Raw genomic sequence first — 10,740 nt, forward strand, 5'->3', positions numbered from 1 at the left:
ATTCTTAAAAAGGTTAGAAATAATGTTAGTAAACTAACTTCTCCATCTTGAATATTTACGAAGTCAGATGAAGATGAAATTACATGCTGAGGATACACGAAGCTTGTCTTCCCTACTATACACTTTGCTTCTTGTGTATTTGTCAGAACTGTTGTTGGTGACATTGTTTAATGAATGCTTGTTTGAAATGCTTTTGAATAGGCTATCATGGCAAGTCCGTGAAAATGTAGGCCTAGTTCAAAAGAGCCAACAGTCTTAGAAAAAGAAATTCCATAAACTCCAATTTTCTATTTTGGATTACTGACATCTTTAATAATAAAATAAGTTTTATGAAAGATAAAAAAACAAGATTTGATCAATGTTTAAAGAAAAACAACAGCAACAGTGGCAAAACAAAAAACATGCTTCCCTAAGTAGTTCCAGAAGTCTGTCTAACCTGAGTGTAGCCTAGACACAGGTGACAAGTTTCCCCATCGTCCTTAGCAGCTGACTACTCAGCTGGATTCACAGAGGACCAAAGACTACATTTTCTAGACTAGTGAGATGTGAACAGACACTGGTGATGGTTGGAGCAACACTCGGATTATGCTGCTCATAAGAAGAGAGCAAAGCCAGCAACTTAAGTCTTTATGAATTTAGATTTATGCTACATACAGACAAACCCTCATTCTAGATAGTGCAAGGCCCAAGACAGCATGTCTTTGCAAACAGAAATGTTGTAAGAACCCACTAATAAGTTTATCAAAGATGTGAATGCTTGGATTGTTATTCACACACATACAAGTAGGTATATACAGATATACATACACATCCATGCGTGTTCATATGTATTCATTATAATGTAGAGTTCTATGATATGAAATAGTATGCCTTTGACTAGCTCAGCCCTCGATTCAGGACCACAAGGCAGTGTTGTCTTATAATTAAAATGATCAGTAACAACAACAACAACAACAACAACAAAAACCCTTACATTTCATTATTGTGAAAGCTACTGTAATCCATAAGATACTGATAAAATAAGTTCTAGTATAGATGCATTTAAAATACAAGATAGAGCGAGAAAGGGCTTTAAAAACAATGAAGTTAATTTTCTTTAACTTTTCCATAAGAAGTGTTCATCATATTTATCTTAATGAAAAAAAAAGTATTTGGGACTTTGCTGAAAGTTAGAATTTACCATTTTATCCATGCATCTTTTTGATTGAAAATTAGACGATGAAACACATTTAGAATTTCTCTCTCTCTCTCTCTCTGCGTGTGTGTGTTTGTGTGTACGTGTTTGACCCCCACTGTGTGTATGTTCTTTCTGTGTGTATTCTCTCCTCTTCTCTGTGTCTGTGGATGTGTGTTCTCTTTTTCTCTGTGTGTTCTCTCTCCATATTCCCTCTCTCTGTGTATGCATGTGTGCATGTGTAGATATACGATATGTGTTTGAGTATGAAGTATTCAGGAAGGCCCAGTTTGGTTATCATGTCTGTAAGAAGGACTTTTAGCTATTTGTGTTTTTTAACTTTAGGGTCAACTATCCCTAGATTGCCTTTAACCGAATAAATCACCAGCTCTCAATACATGTAAGTTACACACATGAATTGGAAAATGATAGGATATGCTGTTACTTTGCAGGATGTCTCCAAAGGTTTTAGATAATATTACCAGATACCAGGGTGTTGCCATACTATTGCATGGTACTCAGCAGCTGGCTATTTATTCCTCTGAGGTTGTTGTCAGAGAGTAGAAAGCTGAAATAAAATCTTTCTGATACATAATGATAAAAGTTAGATAGAGGGGGAAAGGAAGCTTGATAGGAAAATACAAGCAGTATTTTAGTGTACCTTGTAAGTGAATTCATTGAATTTACTATTAAAACATGTTTTATTACATAATATTTTAGATTATAATCAAGACATACTGAAAGAGCTCTAGCCATAACAGAGAAGTCAGTAAGAAATAATGTAAGACTGCATACAAAACTTCATCCATAAGTCCAATACAAATACAGATTTACTATAAAACATGTAAGAATACCTCAATAAATTTAGAGTGACTTCATTTTCCTAAATGGAATAGCTAAGTATTGAGGTTTTCTCAGTTTATAGATAGTGTGCATTCCTATAGTCCCAGAGGCAGAGAGGCTGAGGCAGGAGGATTACCATGACTTGGAGAAGAGGTCAGAGTGCATTTGAAATGCCGAGCTCACCAGGGTTACATATCAAGAGATACCTCATGCTATGACTCCAGGTTTCACCACATTTCGGGGAGATTTAGACAAGACGATTTTAACACAAATCTGGGAAGATTAGGAGAAAAGAATGGCTGGAAAGGAGAGTGCTGAGCAGAGGTCACTCTGTCAGTCAAGGAAACACATTTAAGGAGCTACTTTTGGTGGCATTGTCACATACACACACTAGATGCTCAAAGACCCTAGTGTGAAGTCTAGAAACAACTTCCTGAACACACACACAGGTACTCAAAGTTGTGGGTCAGAGAGTTTGTTTCTACTTCTTTGTGCTTGAGATAACAGAAGTATGAAGCCAGTGATATTACTCATGAACACCATGGTAGTGTTTTCTGTAGCCTAGTCTCTTGTGGCTGTGACCTCGAAGATAACTATGTTTACTTAAAATAATTTAAATTAAAATTATGTTCATAAAGTATCCATAACTAGGGCAATTATACTTTTTAATGTTAATCTCTCCTAAAATGGGTACAGAAGTAGGTATGTGAGACTCAGACAGTGTGTCTGGATATTTACTGTGTTGTGTGTAGAGTGGGGAGGGGAAAGAGGAGAGAGAAAGAGAGAAAGAGAGAGAGAGAGAGAGAGAGAGAGAGAGAGAGAGAGAGAGAGCTATGATTCCAGTTCAAGTATGGATTCTTGTTCTTTGAGAAATTACATTTCTGCACACTAGTTTTAATACATAATTACTACACAATAAAAAATCTCATACAACTTATGATTGAGTTCAGGAAAACTCTGAAATGTTAATGAACAAAAGATTGGAAGACATGGATGTCTGATGTCTGGTAGACCCTGTTTCAAAATTTATGTAAACATTAGGGAATAAATAACAAAGGAGATCATTATCCTCTACCCTATACCAAATAAACTTAACAATACTAAAGGCATATTTATATAAAATGATAAATGATGAAGACCTAAAATGCACGTATACACTTATTTGAACTTGGAGATAGGCAAAGTCCTTATACCATGTAAATATAGTAAGAAGCTGCAATGTATATGAATTATGGATACATGACCATACGTATCTATTATGACCATACAGCAATGCCATGGTTAATATTCACTGTTAATGTTATTAGATTTTGAATCACTTAGAAGACACACCTTTGGGCTTGTCTTTGAAGGCATTTCCAGTGATGTTTAAATGATGGGGGAAAGACCTACTCTGAACCAAAAGGACACCATATAGGATCCTGGGGTGAGTACAAAGAGGGGAGGAGGCAGCCAGCTGAGCTCCAGCACTCTTCTCTCTCCTTTGTGACAACTGACATAAAAAGACCATCTGCCACATCCTCCTGCCAACATGCCTCCCCTGTACTGATAAACTGTAATGTCAAACTGGAAACCCAAATAAATCCATTGCTTCTCATTAACTATTTTGTTGTAGGAATGGGAAAGGTTAAAATATATTTCAAATGTGAAATGCATACACAATTTAGCCTCAAAGCACAGTCTAAGATAAAGATTTTAGTGTGGGTAGTTTATTTATGAGTGTAATGCCAGCCAGTAAGAATGAGAAGAAAATATCCAAGCAGAGAAAGTTAATAAAAGTTGCACATGATCTAGCTGGCTATCCACTGTGGGTCAGGTTTTGCTATTCCAAGGAGTGTTCTGGGAAGACTTAGACTATCCACTGTAGATCAGAATAGTTACGAGTGGTAACAGCTAACAGATTCTTGCAGATTTTCGCAGTGTACCCTTCCCTGGAACGCACATGGATTCCTGGGAACTCTTATGGAGGGATCACTGGCATCCAAGAGCAAGAAAGTACAAAGTGTGGGACAGATGCAAATCCATGCAAAAGCACTCAGGCAGCCTTGCTGCAAAGCAGGGGAAAGTTTCCAAGGACTGGACACTGCAACAGTGGCTGAGAGGACAGGGGAGGCGGGGGGATGGGAAGCCTGTCGTGAGAGTTGGTTATGGCAAACAAAACAAAGCATAATTAAACGGCAAAATAAAAATATTTTCTGTTCATAATAAAGCAGTTATAGCACAAAAGGGGAAGACCACTTACAAATGCACAGAAAGAACAAAGTGAATACAATTTAAAGATGAATAGGCAAATAAAGGAAGAAAAAAACCCATGATAAACATGAAAAATGACCTCGTTAATTCACAGTTTTACAGATAATAATTCAATTAGCTATTAAGCTGACAATTCGATTAAAATTATTATTCTCAGTTGTGGTGTGGGCAGAAAATGGTTGCTTTCTCATATGTCTGAAGATTATTCAATATGGTATTTTTTTTTTAAGGAGCAACTTGTCATTATTTGCAAATGCTGTAAAATGATAGCAAGCTACGTTCACAGAGGTGTTCCCTTCTATGGAATTAAAAAAGATTTAAACTGCACTTTATCAGCATAATCCCTAATAATCTAAACATTTGTCCTGATGTCCACAGGAAAGTGTAGTCTTTACCCTTAATCAAGGAAACGTCTCTGTGTAATAGTTGGAGAACAACACAGAAAACCACAACCAATCAAAATGCAGAGTTATGGAGCCTAGTCCCAGTGATACCTCTATAACATATTCCTGTATCTAAAGCCCAGGAACGTTGTAGAAGAAGGGGCAAAAAGATTAAAGGAGCCAGAAGATCAGAGAGTTTACTGTGCGATTGTGTATCCTAGTAACGTCAGAAGCTACACCCATAATGTCTCACAAACATGATTGCCCAAACTGAGTTGAACAAGGACGACACCAATGGGCATGCCAAAATGAATGGGGCAAAGCCCATGAGGCCTCAGCCCTACAGAGAACTATAGATGACTGAAGAATGCTGGGGCAGGAGAAATATACTCTTCCCTACGGAAGAACACACCAATTGGTTATCTGATACTAAATGATCAGCCATAAAAACATACACACAGTAACATTATAGGAACTGAGCAGGTTATATTTAAGAATATATGTGCCTAAGTGTATATATACCTATATGAAGTTAATGAAAGAAGAAGCCATGAAATTGAAACAGAGCAAAGGAGGTAGATGGAAGGGGGAAATGCTATGGTATTATCTCAAAAAAGTAGTAAAAAGGCTTATCTTGACGTATTGATAAAAATGAAAGATGTCATAGTTACAATAAATGGCTCGGCTAATAAAGTAATAGTTAATTTGCATAGAAAATACAAGTGACCTATCAAATGGAGAGGTAACCACACACTGATAGGCAGTAAAGTACATGTAGGTCCTGATACAGCAGTATTGGAGAACTCTAGTAATCGTCTCTCATCTTAAGGCATGTCCTCCAGACTCAATGTTAATAATGAAAGCTATGAAAGTTTCCCGAACGAAGAGCATCCCAGAATCACATGGATTTGCTCTTAAGTTCTCATGGGTCTTTAAGGAGGAGAGAACTCTAATAAGTCTCCAACTGTTTCATACATAAGCAGTGCAAGAAACAGTCAAACTCGCTCCGTGAAACCACTATTACTCTGACCCAAACACTGGAAAAGATCACAAAAGAGAATAAAATTATATAATAACTCGAGAAACATAGGTCTAAAAATCCCCAGTAAAATACTATCGAATTGAATTAAAGTCTAAATTAGTTTCAACCCAGGAATGCAAGGTTGGTCCGACATTATACAAGGGAACAAATGTGATACAATACATAAATAAACTTAAGGACATAAATCACATGGTCATCTCAATAGATTCAGAAAAGGCCTATGATGAATTTCAACCTCTTTTTATGATAAAAGTCCTAAGAAACTATGACTAAAGAAACAAAAGCCACATGTGACAAGGCTATAGCCAACACTATTCTAAATGAGCAAAAACTGAACACATTTCTTTAAAATTAGGAATAAGACAAGGATGCTCACACTTACCAGTCTTTAAATATAAAATTCTTTGAGTTTTGTCAAGAAACAGAAGAGAAATGAATAAAGGTAAACATAGAGGAAAAGATGTAATCAAGGGTGCCCTATTTGTAAATGACATGATTCCATACTTAAAAGACCCCAGACTTAGAGAATTTACCAGAAAGTATTTAGGACAGCCAAACATTTTTATCAATGCAACAGGATTAAAAGCTGACACCTTTTCTAGATAACAATAGTGAGCTTGCCAAGGAAGAAGTCAGAAGAGAAAAGTAATTAAAGTTTACATAGATAAATTTATATAGGTAAATAACTGATATAGCCATTGACAATGCCTTTTGGAAAATAACTACTGCAAGAAATGACCTCAAGAGTTGACAAGTGAGATTGCATGATATTTTTGAAATTTTGAAGTTTTTGTATGGCAAAGGTAACAAATACTAGAGTGAAGAGACAGCCTATAGAGTAGGAAAAGCATTGTTTCCAATTGAGGTAGGAGATTAATATCTAGAACATGCAAAGGACTCTAAGCTGAGCACAGCAGTGCAAGCCTTATGTTCCAGCTCTCGGGAGTCAAAGGAAGGAGGATCCCTGTGGGTTCAAGGTCAGCCTGGTTTACATAGCAAGTTATGGGTCAGCCAGGGTATGTAGTGAGAGCCTATCTCAAAAACTATATATCCAAATATATCTTTTGGAGATATATATGTGTGTATATATATCCAAAAGAACTGTAAAACTAGAAAAATCAGTCAACTCATGGATAGTGAATTGCATAAATACATCTAAAAGAAAGACACGAATTGTTAATAAATGCTTGAAAAGGTATTCTACACTCTTGGCTGCCACAGAAATGCAAATTAAAATTGTGCTGATATCCTATTTCATTTGAGCTAGAATGGTTACCAAGCAAACCAATGCTAGTAAAAATCTGAGGGTATAAAAAGGGAGGAGCCCTAAATACTTCTGATGGGTCTGTACAAACTGCTGCAGACATGATGAAAATCAGTCTAGAGGTTCCCCTAAACAACTATCCCATGACCAAGCTACACCACCCTTAGGAATATACTCAAAGTATTATGAGCCAACAAGTCATGAAGATACTTTTTGATCAACATTTCCTGCTAAATTTCTCACAGTAAAGGAGAAAATGGTCTAGTTGTACATCGGTGGGTGAATGGAGGCTTATATTTTTAAAGTATATCTTAATAAGTATTTTTAAATGCTTTAACCTCCCTTCTAGTCCACCGCTCATCAGAGGTAGTGGAAAGAAAAGGTTAGTAGGACAAAGGAGGATGTGGGCATGTTTAGAAATAGTCCTTTGGGATGAAGCCAGGGTGCATTGTCAGGATATCAGCGGTTCAGTTCACGTGAATCAGCAGTCGTAGCTTGGTCTCTTGCAAACATCATTCGCAAATCAGAAATGGCAGTTTGATTCAGAAGAAACCTTGGGACTCTGCCAACTGGCCCAAGTCTGCAGAAGAGGCAAGAAGCCACCAGACCATCATGTCAAGTTTTTTCCCGTGTTTCTCTTTATGAAATCACAACAAATGATGACCAGCAAAGAGTGGCAAAGCAAATCAATACCAAACAGCATCATCAGTGAAGACCAGCATCAGCAAAGTCCAATGAAGAACAACCAAAAAAGAGTGGCAAGATGAACAGATACCACTCAGTGTTGCCAATCGACTGTTAGGTTATATTTATACCCTTTCCAAATATCACGTGTTCTTTCGAGCACCCTCTGTAGCAAAATATCACATACCCCTTTCGAGGCAGCTTCCAGAAAAAGTCACATTGTCTGTTCTCCACAAAAGATCCTTTCATAAGATAGATTTTTAGAAAAACATCACATGACACAACTAAGTAATTTTTTCACAAAAATAACCCTACTTTATTAAATAATAATTAATAAATTATTAAAACGACCCATATTTTATTAAAAAGTAACCCTAAAATTTCCACTTCAGAATGGTTAAAGAAAATGTGATGCCTATGCACAATGGTATTTTATTCAGCTATGAAGAAAAACATTCCCTGGGGAGGGAGCGATGGCTCAGTGCTTAAGAACACTGGATGCTCTGCCAGAGGCTCTGAGTTCCATTCTCAGGAAACACACGGTGGCCCACCATCATCTATGGGATGGGATCTGATGTTCTCTTCAGTCAAGCAGGCATCCATACAAATAGAGCATTTATCTACATAAAGTACGTATATAAATATTTAAAAAGAAAAACATCCTTGACATTTGCAGAGGAACACATGAAATTAGATATAATAGGGCTAAGTAAAATAGACTCAGACAAACATGTTTTCTCTATATGTGGAATTTACATTTAAAATCATATATATGTAGGGGTGTGTGTGTGTGTGTGTGTGTGTGTGTAGAAAGGTCACTAGAGTAGAAAGGGGTCCATAAGAGGAGGAAGGAATATTAAGTATGAGAAAAAAGAGGGTAATATGGCAGAACCTTCCCCTAATGAATAAAGATTTCAGGGGACAATCACTGGGCAAGGAGTAGGTGAGACTTCTGCATCAGAGAGGGGAGGAGAAGAAGCAGGAAAAGGTAACTTTCTTTTGGATAGGGAGAGCTTGGGGGACAACCTGTATAGAACAAGAAACCCCCAGTTTACATGGCAGATCTGCCAAGATTCACCACTGGAGGGTTTAACATAGAATGGTTGACAAATTAGGATGCTAGTTGTTGAGCCCAGCCATCGCTCGTGCTACCTGTTGATTCTAAGCTAAGTTTATGTGGTGTTTTCTTTCACTTGGCAACTCAACTGAGTTCCAGAGAAAAGTAACTCAACTGGGAACCAGAGAAAGGTATGATGGTGTGGCAAGGCACTCTAGCCAGCCACAAAAACTAAAAGCGTGGGGCTGGTGTGGCAGCAACCCACCATGGGACTTAGCGAATCAGGTAGAGATCTCAGAGCTCCGGGTCAGAGAGTCTGCGGAGATGAGAACAGGCCCATCATGGCCTTTTTGATGACTTAATGCTATAGGTAATATACGTGACATGAAAGCAATGGTGGGTACTGTTTGACTAGCGCAAAGGTACTAACCAGAGGGGGAAGGAGAGTGGGGACTGAGTAATAACAGTGAGAAGGGAGGGCAGTGGGGGCTGCGAAATGACAAATGGGAGAAGGGTAAAAATGAAAAATAGCAAGAAGGGAGGGCAGTGGGGCTGAGCAATTTCAAGAGGGAATGATATGTAGGTATGAAAATATATAATAATATATAAAAAATATATATATAAATAATATATATATAAATATATATATAAATAATATATAAAAAGACTACTGGGTAGAAGAGCTTGTCATACAATCTTGACAACCTGTGTTTGTTTGTAAAAGTTGACCTCTGACACCCACCTGTGTGCTTTGTTCTGACAGCACCTTTATTCACACACAGAGAATTGCACACACAATACATGCGCTAATAATAAAATGTAAGGAAATTATGATGAAACCATTATGTTGCATATTAAAACTACACCCACAGCAAATAAATAAAAATATACATGCAGGGAAGAGATGTAGCTCAGTGGGACAGTGCTCAACTAGCATAAATCAGGTCCTGGGTTTGATTCCCCAGAACTTCAAAAAGAACCATAAGATCATCAATATCAACACGTGTCACAAAGAAACCCATCAAGGAGTGTTTTGTACCAAATCAGTTCTATACACTATTCAGCTCATTAAGACTGGAAGTTTGGGAAAAACATCCTCAAAGTACCCTTATGCTGTTTCAAAGAAAGTAGCTGATCTAACAGTGTTAGGACCTAACTGTGTCTCCTCTTGGGAAAATGGGACATTGACAAGAAGATCCTAAGCCCCATTTCCCTCTCCAGGTGGAGACCTATGCTTTAAGCAGTGCGTGTTGTTTTTGATTAGTTCTGTAACATCCCAGCCACAGTTCATGCCTGTCTTTGCTGTTATTCTGATCTGTACCACTGAGGGCTCAATCACTTGGTTTCCTTCCAGGTCTGGGTTTGTAGTCCAGGTGTTCTTTTCAGTGTTCCACAGTTTGGCTTGAGAGGTGATGACTCTCAGCTATGAGTAACTATCAGTGTGTTGAACTCAGCTTTCTTCTACTGTCCTTTGCTCTTATCTATGGCTCCATACTGACTATATCCCTGCTTGGCTCAAAATCCTTCTGAGGCTTCCTCCCACTGACTTTGGAATAAAACTCAAACTTTTCAACTTTGCAGAGGACAAACAACGTGCTTGAAATCTCCTGCCTCTTCTGTAACTACTCTAGGGAAGGGAAGGCATTTCACAGTAGGCATTCAGCATGCTCTCTCCCTACCTTCTCCAAAACACAATGTGCTCCCTCACTTTTATCATCTGCCTGCTCTTGTGTATCCCCAATGCTTTACTCAGCGTTCACTTCCATGGGGAATCTTCTTGGCCCCTGTTGGTGGCTTGGAGCCCTGCTTCTGTCTGTCATGACCTCACCCTAATTTAAAACCTTCTATCGTAATTATCTGTTTAACCGACTGTCTCCACCTTGCTCGCTCTGCGAATTGGTGAAGGTAGCTTTGTCTTGTGAATGACTGCAGGGCAAGTCCCAGTGTTCGTCCTTTCTAAGTACCCCGTTTATGTTTGTTCTCGGGGTGAATTAATGAAGGGAAACAAAGAGAAACATTATCGATCCCACAGGGGGAAAA

The sequence above is a fragment of the Rattus norvegicus genome, chromosome 6 (genome assembly GCF_021556685.1).
Source record: "Rattus norvegicus strain SHRSP/BbbUtx chromosome 6, alternate assembly SHRSP_T2T, whole genome shotgun sequence".
In the NCBI taxonomy this organism is placed as follows: Eukaryota; Metazoa; Chordata; class Mammalia; order Rodentia; family Muridae; genus Rattus; species Rattus norvegicus.